At 32.5% G+C, this 15247-nt stretch overlaps 1 protein-coding gene across 3 annotated transcripts in view; it reads left to right on the top strand.

Annotated features, from left to right (window-relative positions):
* The first annotated feature begins 5602 nt into the window (after positions 1 to 5602).
* LOC125777189 (opioid-binding protein/cell adhesion molecule homolog) overlaps positions 5603 to 15247 on the top strand; it is a 66230-nt gene continuing 56585 nt past the window's right edge. For 2 of the 3 annotated variants that reach the window (XM_049451475.1, XM_049451465.1), the window contains exon 1: positions 5603 to 5993. The gene's annotated coding sequence lies outside the window, so the exon portion shown is untranslated. The remainder of the gene's footprint in view (positions 5994 to 15247) is intronic. The other variant, XM_049451470.1, reaches the window with a different exon arrangement.

Below are 15247 nucleotides of genomic sequence, written 5' to 3' on the forward strand. Positions count from 1 at the left end.
CTTTCTTTAATTAATTCATTTATCACTGACTTCACTAAACAACGTTGCAATAGTATAGACTATAAATCAAGAATTTGGCATATGTGTAAACATTCGCTACAAATTTTCGCATAAATCATTTGTTGATTCGAAACACATGGTTGTTAAAAGTACATTGGAAAGCTCTAGACTGACTGGCTATGTCCGACTTTTATAAGCGGTTATGAGGATGGGATTGCTATAGGCACTAAAACTAGCGGCGATGGGTGGTGAATGAGCGGAAATTAAAGGCGTTAAATTATTTTCGCATGTCAAACGTTTGGCGTAATGCGATGTTTTCAACTTTATCAAATCCCATAACTCAGAACATATAGTTGGCATACGATAGATTTATGCATTCATACAGATGTATCTCGATGAAACTTGGTATGTGGGTTCCTTAGAACAAAAAAAAATTCGGGTTCGTAGGTGGGTGTAATCGTAATTAAAAAAAAAAAATAGTGATTTGGAACCAATCTTTTCTTAGGCCCATACGATCTTTTAAATGTTTTTCACTGATATTTCCAATTTTCCTCAAGTACTATTCTAATCGCCACGGCAGCAAAAATTTTATTCGGCATACAAAAATTCTTCGCTGAAAAAAAAATTAGAAAGACAAGCGTATATTAACACGAATGGTTATTTTGATCTGACATATCTACCAACCTAGAAAGAAAATTATTCGAAGAATGGGATCTAACGCGAAATTTAACTTAATATCTTACTATAGCTCTTTGAACGTAAAATTAATGGGAAGGCTAGACAGTTTTTTAAAAGACCCTCTTTAACAAAAGAAAACAATTTTTTTCATTTATTATTATAAAAAGGTGTTGCCAGGAAAATACATTAAAAATTATTTTCGAAACTCTTAATATAACAAAGGTTAGAGTTGCTCTATGTGTAACCGGTTCAGTAAGTCATAACAATATTGCCATATTCTTTGTGATCTGATTCGTATTTTATATTTTTTATTGTCTATCACCGGTTCCGTAGAGATATATGCCAAACTTGTAGCCGTGAGTACTGCGACAGGGATATGTTATATTCATTGCGTTCGAAACAGTTACAATAACTAAAAAGTTTTTATTCTTCCAATGCTATGCATATGCTGGAGTGAAAAACCAAACAATCAATATCTCAAGCTCAAGATCACTTTACTTGTGCGAACTCCACCAATTTCAACCCATATAAATCTTTTGCACCTAGGAAAGAGTGTTTTCGTGTGTTTTGTTCTTATTATTATTCATCAGGTGTTAATATAGAATAAATTGTTCATAACCTCTTCTTTTTGTAATTCAGATCCTTGACTATTGTGTATTAATTGGTATACTTCTCCGCGTTCTGTGGCTAACGACAAATACAATACTACAACAAAAATAGCAAAGCTTCCTCATAATAACCCAATCAATGTTTAATTTTGCATAATTATTATTAGGGTGCCCGTTATTTCCCAAGCTGATTGCGCTTTTGGAAACGTCAACTGAATCTCTGTTTTTTGCCCTAAAACTAAGAATTTTTGTTTACCTCAGCATTTCTACAAGTGACTTATGCATTCTACGGTAATCAACGGCGGCAGGGTGACCATATGAATACCGAACGTTTGATTCACAAATTTAATTGCATATAAGTTTTAAAGCAATGAAAAAAAAATCATTAACACTCCTTCGGTAGAGCGGAAACTTTAGTCCTATAGTATCAACTTTTTAAAAATGCTGATTAATTATCTTCAATAAAAATTCAATTTAATAGCTAAACATAAAAAAAAACCAATTTTTGACCAAAATTTCAGCCTTAAAATATTCAGAAAAAAATACTTATCGGTCAGAAAAAATCTTCGATTTTTTGCTAAAAAATATATTTAAGAAGGCCATGTTGAAATTTGAGAGCAATCGGTCTAGCAGTCTGTGCAAGAATATAGTTAGATACATATTATGTACATATGTATGTATTGAGGATTTATGCTCTATCTAAAAATCGATTAGTAGGGGTATCAAGATAGGAGAGAACTTAATAGTAATGATGTTTTCAATGTTTATTGAATTTGAGGAAAACATTTCAAATAAATTGCTCAAAGTTGCCATGAGCTCTGAGAATTTACTATTCTTATAGACTGTTTAAATACTTTACATACATATATATGTATGTATGTACACTCCGCCGCGTCGACACCTCACGCTAATCTCTTCCGAAACCAAAATTCAACCACGATCCGTGTCCACTCGATCGCAAGTAGTGACAAACCGTTCCCGGAATTGGAGTATCCCCGCCTAGCCCGTCGATATAATTTTTAATGAGTTTGTACATATGTATAATAAAATCAATAAATTTAAATAAACTTGTTGAAAATCGGAACGTACACAAAATAAAACGGACATTTTTATTTAATTTAACGTAGTGGTGAGTGCTCTACAATACATCCAATATACATTTTAAACATAGACTTCTTTTTAAAAGTTCCTTTAATTGCATAATTTTCTTTGGACTTCAAGACTTACGACAGACTATTTTGATAGTAATAAACTTTTAGTCACATTTCAGTCAACACGAAAACCAACAAAAACCAGCGCACAAAATGGTATCACTAATGTGAGTGATTTATGACAATTTAGTATTCACTTAGCTAAATTTTCAACTTCTGCTGGTCAGTTCTACTTAAGCGGTTAATAGGCTTTTTCTAGTAGCATCTCATACTTCATGCATACGAGTAGAATGAATTTAAGCGTTGCCAAATGTTTGTGTGCATACATTTTCAATTACATTGCGACAAAAATGTTTTATTAGTCAACATAGACATTTATATTTGGTACATGGTAACAGCAGCCTCCACACAGCAGCTTCTAACCTCTGAATGAAATAATGCATTTTTAGCAAAAAACTACTGTTCTACTCACTACTACTACTCAGTAACTTAATCTCTACATACATACTACTTAAAACCAAAGTAATGAAAGCAATAAGAGCGAAAATGCGTTTGCATATTTCGATTATATACATACATATGTATGTAGTCGAGTGTTAGTTGGATGTGACATTCTGACATTTTCACGGAACGACAGCCTTAGCTTTCGTTTTGAAAACCATCCCAGTATTAATAGAAAAGTTATTGCTATCGCATCTTTAGTTCTTTATTGTCTCATATTTTTACAGCTCATTTTCTTTTAGTGCATTACACAGCTCCCTTGAATTCAAAATAAAACTCAAATATTACGTTGAATAATATTTTCAGTCTCAATCTCTCATTCAGTTACTCAATTCTATTGTTGACTGGAAGAGTACAAGTTACTCACTCGAGCTCTCACGAACTTAATACCTCACCTAAAACATGATTTATGCTGAGTTCGGCTTTCGAAATATACAGCTGACTTTAGTTACGGCGAATTCATGCAGTCGTTCTCTCATTATAATTCACTCAGTAATGGTTGTAAACAAAACTGACCTACAATTTCATTAACTTTATTGACTACATTTTATGTAAACTTAACAGAGGCTTTGCAGAACCGGTATGTGTTAAATTTGTATTTATAAACAAATTTAAGGAGCTTGTTTAATGGTAGATGCGGTGGTCTTCAAAATTAACTGGAATTTATCAAATTAAATAGTTCAGTTACAACTGAAATATATCAATATTAGTGCATAACTGTAACTACACACGAGTGTTCCATATATGACTTCGAACAATCGACAGTGAGAGTTTTCTATCATCCGGTGGACTTGGAAGTAGTAAATAAATTGGAAGGAACCTGCTATGGGCACAAATTGTATATTATGTCCCCAAAGTTTGTTTTGGAATTAAAAGTGATATGTAACTGATATTTATTATTATTCAACTAGAATTCTCTTAAAAATTATTAATAGTGTAAAACAAAATTAGCAAACTTGCTTGTTGGGCTTCTTAATATGCAAGTACTGGACGCTGAAGGTAATATTTCTAGCGGATGCATCTCATAACTCGCAGTTGTTTCGAATAAGAAAACTCTACACTTGTTGGACAATATTTATGTTGAGCACAGTGAGAGTATTAACAAAGCTCAAATTTATACTCAGTTATGTTAAAACCAACTTTACGTTCATGCAGTTAACCTACAGTATTCAAGAACGTTTCGTAAATACTCCTCATACATTTATTTACTACTAGCAATTTTTGGCCATATAAACACCAGTTTATGTTTACTTTGAGTTCTGTTAAAACTCTCTACAAACTCTCTGCACGCGCGTTCCGTTAAAATTAAAAATGTTCGCATCTTTCGAAATTACTTCTTTTATGTTTCTGTATTGCAAATAATATTTACTCTTAAACATAATCGGTTCAAGTTTAATTCACTTCTATTTTAAATCTCTACAAACTCCCTGAACGCTTACTCTGTAAAAATTCAAAATATTAACATTATTCTTATACAGAATCGGTTTACGTTTAACTTATTTATGTTAAAAATCTCTACAAATGCTCTCCACGTTTATACAGTTAAAATTAAAAACTATAGCATCTTTCGAAATTACTCTTATATGTATATTTATATATTACAAATGGACTCGGAGAATCGATTCTAGTTTAACTCACTTCTGTTTAAATCTCTACAAACTCCCTTCACACTTATTCTGTTATATCTGAAAATGTTAATCTCTTTCGAAATTATTCCTATATATTTATTATTGAAGGTTACCGTTTCTCTGATACAAAATCGGTTTAAATTTATCATACTTACGGCTTACGCTGTAAAAATTATAAATGTTTCCTTCGAAATTGCTCTACATACATACATATGCTCAGTTATGTTAAAAACATTTTTATATTCATGCACTTGACCTAAAGTTTTCAAGAGTTTTTCGAAAATACTCCTAATAGATTTATTTACTGTTAGTTATTTTTAATCTCCTACAATACCATTTTAGGTTGTATTCTGTCTCTACAAACTCTGTTCACTTTCATGCTGTTAAGATTAAAATGTGAGCATCTTCCGAAATAACATCTTGCTTTTTACATCAATGTTTAGGCATATGGTGTTTCGAAATTAGCCTTCACACATTTATTTATTGTTAGTAACCTAAACTCTTTTTATTTAGTACTACAAACCGTTAATTTTACACTAAATCGGAATAAATTTAAATCACCTATGTTGAAAACAAGATAATTTTATTTCTGCATACTGTCTAGTTTTTTGAAACATATCTTCTGATCTTAAACAATAACACTCACTGTAACTGACATTAGCAATCCAACTAACCAAAATATCATTGTTCTTAGTCCAATCCAATGAGCGGTTGCTAAATGTTTAGAAAGCGCCACCGTACAAAGCGCTACTTCGTGATTCGGATTTGCTAAACGTTTTTCCGACAAATTTCATTCGCCGTTGGTTAGCTACCGAAATAGAACTGTTAACTCACATATTTAACTACACAGTTGTAAATACCGTTCAGACGTCATATGCTCAAATTGATGCTTCGTTTAAGCCTTTCGAGGTTTCGTTAAGCAGCGCCGTCGCTAGTAGTTTCCGCACTTCGCTGGTTGGCCGATAGGACGACTTCGCCAATATAATTTGGTCGTAACAGTGCATGTCGATTGAGATTTAGTTCAGTTTTACTTTGGACTTCGGCGTTAACGGTTGTGTAACGGTGCTGAATTTTTAACCGAACGCGCGCTAAACTTTGTGTTAGTGTACCATATGTATATAAGATGGTTATTGAGAATATACTTATGTATAAGAATATGTAAGCATAAAGCCGGTGGAATCGCCACAGTTCAAAGTTGAAGGTAGAAATAAGTTTGTGGTGGAGTTTAAAGCTGAATTCGATATTACTGCACGAATATGCTCGAGCAGCTGTACTGCAATCGTGTTAGTTTGATATTGTTAAGTTATGTGAAGAAAGAAAGTAATATAAATAATTACGTAGTTATTTTTTTACAAAATGTGAGCAATTAAAAAAAAATAAAATTAAAATCTGCAAAGGAATCGAAAAACATTTAAAGGTAGTAAAAAGTGAGTGAAAATTTGTAAAATGAAAATAGCTTAATAAATTAGTATTAAGTTAATTAGTCATTAAAAATTCTAATCATTTTAGGAAAAGAAAATTAAGATATCTTATAAAAAAATTAAATAAAATCAAACAAAATCACATATACAAAAATTAAAACAAATAAAAATTTGAAATTAATAAATTTAAATAAATTAATAAAACACAATAAAATTAAATTAAAATAAGAAAAATTTAAAAGTAAAAATAAAATAAATTAAAATAATAAAATAAAAAATTTTATTTTTTTTTAAATATTTTGAAATATTTATTTTATTCAAAAAATGAGATAAATTTTATTTAGTGAGATAAAATAATAATAAATAAAACAAAACAAAATAAATAAGAAAACAACAAAGTTAATACTAATATGTACAATAAATAACCGGACAAATGTATAAGGGTCAAACAACGTCAAGTGGGCCATGAAAAATTTGAAAAATCTCCGATTTTGAAAATTAGCAGTTTGTTAGAAAGGGGACCAGACGCATACCCCGTGATATAAATATTTCGTCAAAATTCTTTTTTTTTTGTTAAAGTTGTTGAAGATTGAAATTTAGAGCACGATAAAATTGTGGAATTATTTTACGAAATTTTGTGAAGTCAAAGCAAAATATTTGTGCTACCTTATAGATATTTTTCCACGATCCATTTGTTTAAATAATAGTATTAACCAAAATTTTTTGTTAAGAATTGAAAATTTTCAGGTGTTTTTCAAGCTAAATAAAAATTGTAAAGAATGTGACACTACGCGGAAAGTATTCACCTTTATTAATCTGCAAAAGAATTTTTATTCATTAATACCATTCCAAAAATATTGAATTTTTTGACCCCATAACGCTCTTAAGCCGTATGGCACATCGTCAACCCTATATATACGTACTAATTGATAAAAGTAGAATAAGGTAAACCAAAATAAAATAAAAAAAGTATAGTAAAAAAATAATAATTAAATACTTTAAATGAAGTTTAATAAAATATTGTAAATATGACTTATTAATCAATATTTTTGGTAAAGAGTCAACTTTGGTACTGGTTTCGAAAAATTTGGTACCGAGGGACTTGAACAGATTGATTGGATTGGGACAACTTTTGGCCATAAAGTGCCAGATATAAAGGCATAATTCGTGCATTGCTTCCAAAGTCGAAAAATGTATTCATTATCAAAGTCCAGAGTTGCAAATAAATAATTTTTCGGTCATATTACACAGAAAAAAATAACGATATTATATAAATTTGCAAAAAATAAACCTATGAGTGGCGCAAAGCTTTCAAAAACGGTTGAGATATCGCTGAGGACATGCTTCGTTCTGTAAAGTGAATGATATGGTGCTTGCAAATCGTCAGGCAAGTGTTGGAGAGATGGCAATAGAGTTTGACATCTCCTGCAAGTCTATTTTAAATATTTTGGTACATCATTTGGATATTAACTGCGTTCTTGCTCGACTCATCAACATCCAGCGAAAACGTCCGGAATTGTGGAAGAATAATTCATGGATTTTTCATTCATGATAATGGACACTCGTATCGAACCACGTTTGCGAAAGGATTTAAAGCCAAAAACGCAATGAATACCACTGACTAACCACCGTATTCACCAGATTTGGCTCCGTTTGATTTTTTTTGTTCCTTTAATTAAAATTGCCTCTTCGTGAAACCCGTTTTCATTCTATCGAAGAAATAAAACCAAAGTTGCTGAAGGAGATCTAAAAAGTGCCTATGAAAAGGGTTTTCTCTGACTAGAAGTCTCATTGGCATAAGTGTATTACACCTGGTAAGGATTTCTTTAAAGGCAATAAAATAAATATTGATGAACATCTACGTACAATATATTATTTACAATTTCCGGCTACTTTTTTCACAATATGTGTTTGGAGTGTTGTTTGATTTTTCACATGGCTCTCTTCGACAAAATTTGATGATCGTTCGTGCTTAGTCTTCTTAGTTCGTGAATACTTTGAAGTCGTTGTTATAAAGGTCTTTTTGTGTCATAGATTGATCATAAAAAAGCCTTCGCCTAATCTCCAACGTTTTCGCATAACAATATTCCTTATTTCCTTACCAAAAAGTTTACAAAAGTACTTTGCTCAACAAAATCAATCATTTAAAATACCAAACAATTTCACTTTAATTGTTTATACATATAACTCGGAGATAATTAGAGGTTTTCACAACCAGAAGCTTGGCAAATATTATGGGCAGCCCCTCCAATCTCAAAACATGTGACCTACCTTCCTGATCTAAGGGAGTTTTATATGATAATTTCACCTTAATTAATATTAAATATATTATAAAAAATGTGTTGAGAGCTCCAAGGTAATATGTATGTAAGTCCGAGTTAATTGCGTCGCATAATCTAGGACATCTTTGTTCTGGAATTTCCTGCTAATTAATCAAAATAGTTTAATTGGTGTAGGAAAATTTTTCTTCAATTAAAATAACAAATGTTTTGAAAGTAATGAGTTTCAAGAAGCAACACAATGTTAATTAAAAAATTAATTGTGTACCAGCCTAAGGATCAAATTGAATGTGCATTAAAAATTACCAACAACAAAAGTTAGTTTAAGCCTAGCTGGTTTAGTAATACGGAGTTTTAGTGCGCCGCATTTGCTATCGGCACTTGCGGAAGGCCATGGCGTATACGTTATCAACTGCATGCTTATGTACAAACAGCACAGTGCATATCCCTACAGGATGCGGATGAACAAATCCCACTTGTGCAGTGTCTGTTCTATCTGGCTCGCTGCAATTTTGGTGTTTTGTTTACTCTTCATAACAAAAAAATCCTTCCGCGTTACAGAGTGTTTTTTCTTTAAGGTAGTAGTCTGCTAAGTTATGCCTATTTTCCACTCTTCTTTGCAGGGTGATGAGTATCTTTATTTAGGTAGTTACAAATTAATCTTCTGATAACGGGAAACTCAGCCCAACTTTGCATAGCGTCGGGTTCTCAACTCTTGACCAGATATTTGCTCAACATACACTCCAATTTACTACGATATTTAATGTAGTGTAGAAGTGTCAAAAAAGTTTCGCTGAGATTTTGAAGTTAGTTCGCTTCCGTTAAAACATTAAACACAATACTATTAGCGATGAAAACTATCTTTGACACTGAAGCGAGAATATTCGATTGTAATGAGCATTCAATACAGCTATACGCAATAGTTATCCGATCTGAATTATTTCTCCGAAGATTGCACTGCTGTCTTGAATAATAACCCATGCCCACATTTTTAAAGATATCTCGTCAAACGACAAAAGTTTTTTTCTGGATTTACCAACTTCTTGGAAAACTTGAGGAGTATGGCTATTGTAGCAAATATAAAATCATGTGCGGATTTATTTACTTTTTTTAATGAGAGTACCCATAGAAATCCACGGAGAAATAAGAAAATATTATTTTCTTCACAAATTGTAGACATTTTAACTAAAAAAAATATTTTTAATCAATAATTTCATAATAAACTGGGCATAAAAAAGTTTTGAATCAACCAAGACTTCTCTTTACGTATGTAATTGTATGTTGTAAAAAATAATCGCTCAAAAATGCTGTTTAATTATATATTTTGGCATCTTGGCCAATGCTTCAAGTTACTGTAAGCAACACAAAAAAAAAATTCCTGACCACAATTAAACTATGTACAAATTTTTATGATTATAAAGCAATAAAAATCAGTTTTATTCTACAGTGACTATGCCTCCTAACATACTCCGTTCACGGTATAGTATTAAATGAGAATAAATGAATGCCATTTTTAATTTTTGAAAACTCAAAGAAAAATGCTGTCAAACTTCTAACAAACCATTCACCAATTTCCATTTTGCTTGTCGCCACAAAAGTGTAACATCAAACTGTCGGGGCGATAGACTCCAATTTGGCTTTCATAAATTCGGAATGTTACTTCATTGATGGCAGATGCTCGCCTCTTGGATTGATTAATTGATTGCTGAATTGATCAGTATTAATTTGCAATACTACTATGGGAAAAACGGTCACACTTTTTAATTTAAATTTCACACCAAAAAACACACATTTGTTGAAATATTCTATTCCTATAATAATAATTAGTGATTAGTCTACGCTTATCTTTCTGGATTATGTAATTTACATTCGGAGATTTTTATGATGAGTGAAATCATTCAACAAAGAAGTTCCATTAAATGTTCTGTGAGGAGTTAAATTTCTGGTGCGAAAAAACATTCAGAATGTTGGAAAAGGCTTTCGTTGATAATTGTTTATTTGTACCGAGTGTTTTTGATTGGTAAAGAAATCTGTGTTTGAGAATGGGCGATTAACAGTCGGAGATCTTGCAGGCGTCGTTGCAATGTCGATGTATTATAGTTTTGTTTAACTAACGGTTGTACGTATCACTTAAAAATAAGAGAGATAAATATAGGGTTATATAAATAATTGATTCAGTTTACTGTCTGTCCGTCCGTCCGTCCATCCGTGCAAGCTGTAACTTGAGTACAAATAGAGATATCTTGATGAAACTTCATATGTAGATCATTTAGTAAAAGGAAAATTTCGAGTTCTTAGAGCCCACACACGCCCACAAATCGCCACTAATTTCTGGTTGTCCTAAATGCGCAATGAATAATTATATCTGTTATATTTAGATTCTCTTACTAATACTACATTGCGATTCGATTAGTATTTAGATATTGTACAAAGATTTGTATATTAAAATTATCGATCGAGGGGATCTTGACGATATTTCGCAGGTTGCACAGATAAAACTTATCATACTGATGAACTTAGTCATAACCACAAGCTATTTCAAAGACGCGGCTATAAAACGGATTGAACGGATTTTGGTGCCGGTGGTTTCCCAATGAGCGTCGTAAAGTTTTGGATGCGTCGTCAGACAGGCGCTCTACCAACCTGCCTAAAAGTGTTTACAACGGGAATTGTGTTATGCACTAATAATCCAAAAATTAACTATTTCTCTGACTTATAATTAAATATTAATTAATTATTTTCTTATTTTATGGCACAATAGTATTTGCAACAGACAGGAAGGAAATAGCAACCAAAATTGTTGCAATTTTTATGACAGAAGTGTTAAATGTACAGAGCGGAAGCAAACACATTTAATTGACGCTAAATGGCAGCGTTTGTTTCGAGATGCAGATATACTAGTGCATCCACACATATAAGCAAATAGAGTAGAAGTTTAAATAGTGAAATGCTAATTTGCATAGCATTGTATGCGCTCAAACTCAAACCGCTAATAGATACCGCAAGTGAATGCGCTTTGATAGCACCAAATGCGTGAGCGGTTTTAAATTCGTAAAGACATTCTAGTCACGGTTTGTGCAGAAAATCTAGTTGAAAATTGTGAGAGTGTAGACGATAATCACCAGTGTGTATGAGTAACATTTTCGATGAAATTAGTTAGACACTAGAGACTTCATTCTAATTTGTTCAAATTATGCATTTAAGAGCAAATACTTACTACATAATTTGAAGGTAGTATCAGTTGGGATTATATGTTATTTCGTTTTCGAAAAATTATATAAAATAATCGGTTTTTTTAAGTAAAATCATAATTTTTTTTTTTTGAAATTTCGCCATTTTTGTTTTTTGTTTTTTTTCCCAAAAAAAAAACTTTAATTAAAATGACAACTATCGCTGCTAGTCCCGGAGTGGGCCGATTTTTTTTATATTTTTTTTATTTAAAAAGTGAAAAAAAAATTTTAATAAATAAAAACAAATATTAAAAAAAGTCGGATCATTCCGGGATTAGCAGGGATAGTTGCAAATTAATTGAAGTTTTTTTTTGAGGAAAAAAAAATTAAAAAAAAATGGCGAACTTCACTTTTTAAGTAAAATCGTACTTTTTTTTGGAAGGTCGCCATTTTTTTTTTTTTTTCAAAATTTCAAAAAAAAAATTATGATTTTACTTAAAAAAACCGATTATTTTATATAACTGATCGTGTTCATTTTTTTCGAGTATTTTTTCGAAAAGTTCATTCAAAAACAAAAATTAAAAAAAAATGGTCCCCAAAAGTCAATTTCTACAAAAGTTATGGCTATTTGAATATAAAAAAGTCATTTGTTAGCAAAAAATAGCAAAATTCATAACTTTTTTGAAGTTGGACAAAAAATTTTGAAAAAATTCTCAAAAATGTTTTTCAAAGGGTAGAAAAGGATGGATAAGTTTCAGCAAAATCTAAAGGGGTCGGGTTCAAAAGTGGTCGATTTGGTATGGAATACCCCATATATTATAGATAAAAAGTTACTAAGAAACGTGTAGCTTTCGATAAACAAATTTTCATTTTCTGAACAGTAGGGTATCCTAAGGCGTAATGCAAGGTTTTTTTCTTCAAACGCGTACCCTTTTATTATTCTAAATGACCTTACAAGGATAAGTAACAAAAAATATTGCGCTTAAGTAACAACAGCCTCCGACTCCATAGCTTCATAACGAAGAAATATATGAATTTTTGTACTGGAAAATAGACAATTGTCAGAAGTTAGAGTTTATCTGGATCACAATAAATGGATCACATACGACAATATCAAACGAAAACGGTCGCAGTCGAAGGCCGGTGAATCGTCCGGAACAGTGGCCAAGCCGGGATTGACGGCCATGAAGGTTTTGCTGTCTGTTTGGTGGGATTGGAAGGAAATCATACACTATGAGCTGCTCCCATATGGCCAGACGCTTAATTGTACCATCTGGTGCCAACAACTGGACCGCTTGAAGCTGGCGATAGACCAGAAACGCACAGAATTGGCCAACAGGAAGGGTGTAGTGTTCCACCAAGACAACGCCAGACCACACACTTCGTTGATGTCTTGTTAAAAACTACGGGAGCTCGGATGGGAAGTTGTATCGCATCCACCATATAGCCCTGACATAGCGCCAAGTGATTACCACCTGTTCCACCATGCCGAACGCCCTTGTTGGTGGAAAGATGAACTCAAAAGAGGCTTGTAAAAAGTAGCTGACGAATTTATTCGCAAATAAGGAGAGGGGTTTCCGCGAGGGGGACATGTTGAAGTTGCCGTCAAGATGGAAATATATTATCGAACAAAACGGCGCATATTTGAACCAAATCCGATCACTGTAACACTTTTTATAAAACACTGAATAAAGAGCAAAAAAGCGGATGGGAGATATTTGTCAACCTAATATCTCGATAAAACTTGGTATGCAGTAGCACGAGGCACCTGTGGGAAAAAATATTATTTAAACTCCTATAGACTATGTGAAAATTAATTAAATCACTCCCAGCCAATATTTGAGTTAAATGAAAATTGCAGAACATGAAAATAGTTAATAGATGAAAGCGAGTCGACCGGCTTTAAAATAGTCCTCATTACATTATTATCGGTATTCTGCGCGAGACGATTGTCTCATGTCTCTAATTGTCACAATAGTTATTTAGTGATTCTGTTAGTCAGGAGTCTCATTTTGGTATTCTGGCAGATACAGAAGAGTAGTATACTATATAGTAGTATACTGTATCTGCCAGAATATCAAAATAAGACACCTGACTAACAGAGTCACTAAATGAAGATTGTGACAATTAGAGACAAGTGACAATCGTCTCAAGCAGAATACCGATATATATGCACCTATGTCAGTACTTCTTACAATCATCGTAACACTTCCTTAACTTAATTTTTGGGGTAGCCTTTAGCTGTTCCAGCGATTTTCATCTATTTTCAAACGACGGTTCTTTGAAGTTCCCTAAATTTTTGAAAATAGAAATAAGTCACATAGAGCCATATCTGGCTAATATAGAGAATCCACAAACAAGCAACAAAGTGTGATCTTGTAACAAACGAATATCATCTACCTTATAAAGGCACATCTGCTGCATTTTAGACGAAAAGCAATTTGAAGAGATGCAAGAGCTGCCATTTCACCTAAAAAAAATGACGGTCTGGTGTGGTTTGTGAGCCGGTGGAATCATCGGTCCATACTCGTATTTCATAGAAATTGATGGGAACGTAACCGTCGATGGCGATCCTTATCGTGCCGTGATAACCAACTATATGATGAATGAAATTTAAGTCTCGGCGATATTTGGTTTCAACAAGACGGTGTTACTTCCCACACATCGCATAAATCAGTGATTTAATGGAACACTTTTGAACTGATCTTGGAGCCAAACATCATGCGTGTCATTCGCCAGTTACCAGTGCTCGAAATAGTCATCGAAAATTGAACTTAATGAATGGACCATTTTTGACGTAGGCTCGGTTCACATTTGAAAGAGATAATCTTCCAAAAATGTTCTTTCGGATGATAGTAAATATTTCCCGTTCAATTTCAAGTTTCAGTGTTTTTTCTTTAAAAAAGTGGGAAACCTCGAAATGGATCACTGATGCAATGCTTTTTTTTCAATGGTCGAATTTTGGTTTCAATAGTCGCACAACATAAATTATTGACTAAATTACAAATTTCTTAGAGTATTTTAAAATAGTATTACCGCTTTCATCACTGCTTTTAATTTTTTCAACAACTGTTAAGTTATTACCTTCCTTATCTAATTTATTATTTTATAAAGAAAGAACCATTCCGCAGCACTTTATATGCAAAATTATTTAAAAAAAAAGCTTTATTAGGTTGAATTGTGTCATCTTTAAGGTGATAATATGACAAATTACCTAATCAATTTCTGGTGCCATCATGTATTGTAAACGCCGCACATCATTTATCATAAACGCCGCACCCAGGCAACCTAAAAGTCACACGAGCTAAACAATTATCAAAGCAAAGGTTCCACAAATGTCGGGGTTAATGAATTTAGCACAATATCGTCTCATCCCTTCAAATTTTATGAATGGATTTTTATAGAAACGGGTATTTGAGTCCTTACACCCGCACTATAATGAACACAACTAACAGAGTAGCGGATAAAGCGAAAACCAGTTCGTAAAGGAAATGACAAAGAACTGCGTGTCACATCGCATTCCAAACGCCAATCGGTTACCGTATCGCGTGTGATTTATTTCTTGTGGAAATTCTCTGAAAGGAATTATTTATATTTGCTTGCTGGTTTATTTACATAACAATCGATGGCAAATCAGCAGCATTTATTGTATTGTTGTCTGTTTAGCAAAAAATATTATTGAGTTATTATTTTCTTTCTTCACATTACGTGTAAAGTGAAATTGTGAAGGGAAGTGTGGTATTGATATTCTTTCCTCTATTTTCTGTATATATATGCCCTTCAAAGTTTGAATGGATATTTCAAAAATATT

This window comes from Bactrocera dorsalis, chromosome 1 (genome assembly GCF_023373825.1).
Source record: "Bactrocera dorsalis isolate Fly_Bdor chromosome 1, ASM2337382v1, whole genome shotgun sequence".
In the NCBI taxonomy this organism is placed as follows: domain Eukaryota; kingdom Metazoa; phylum Arthropoda; class Insecta; order Diptera; family Tephritidae; genus Bactrocera; species Bactrocera dorsalis.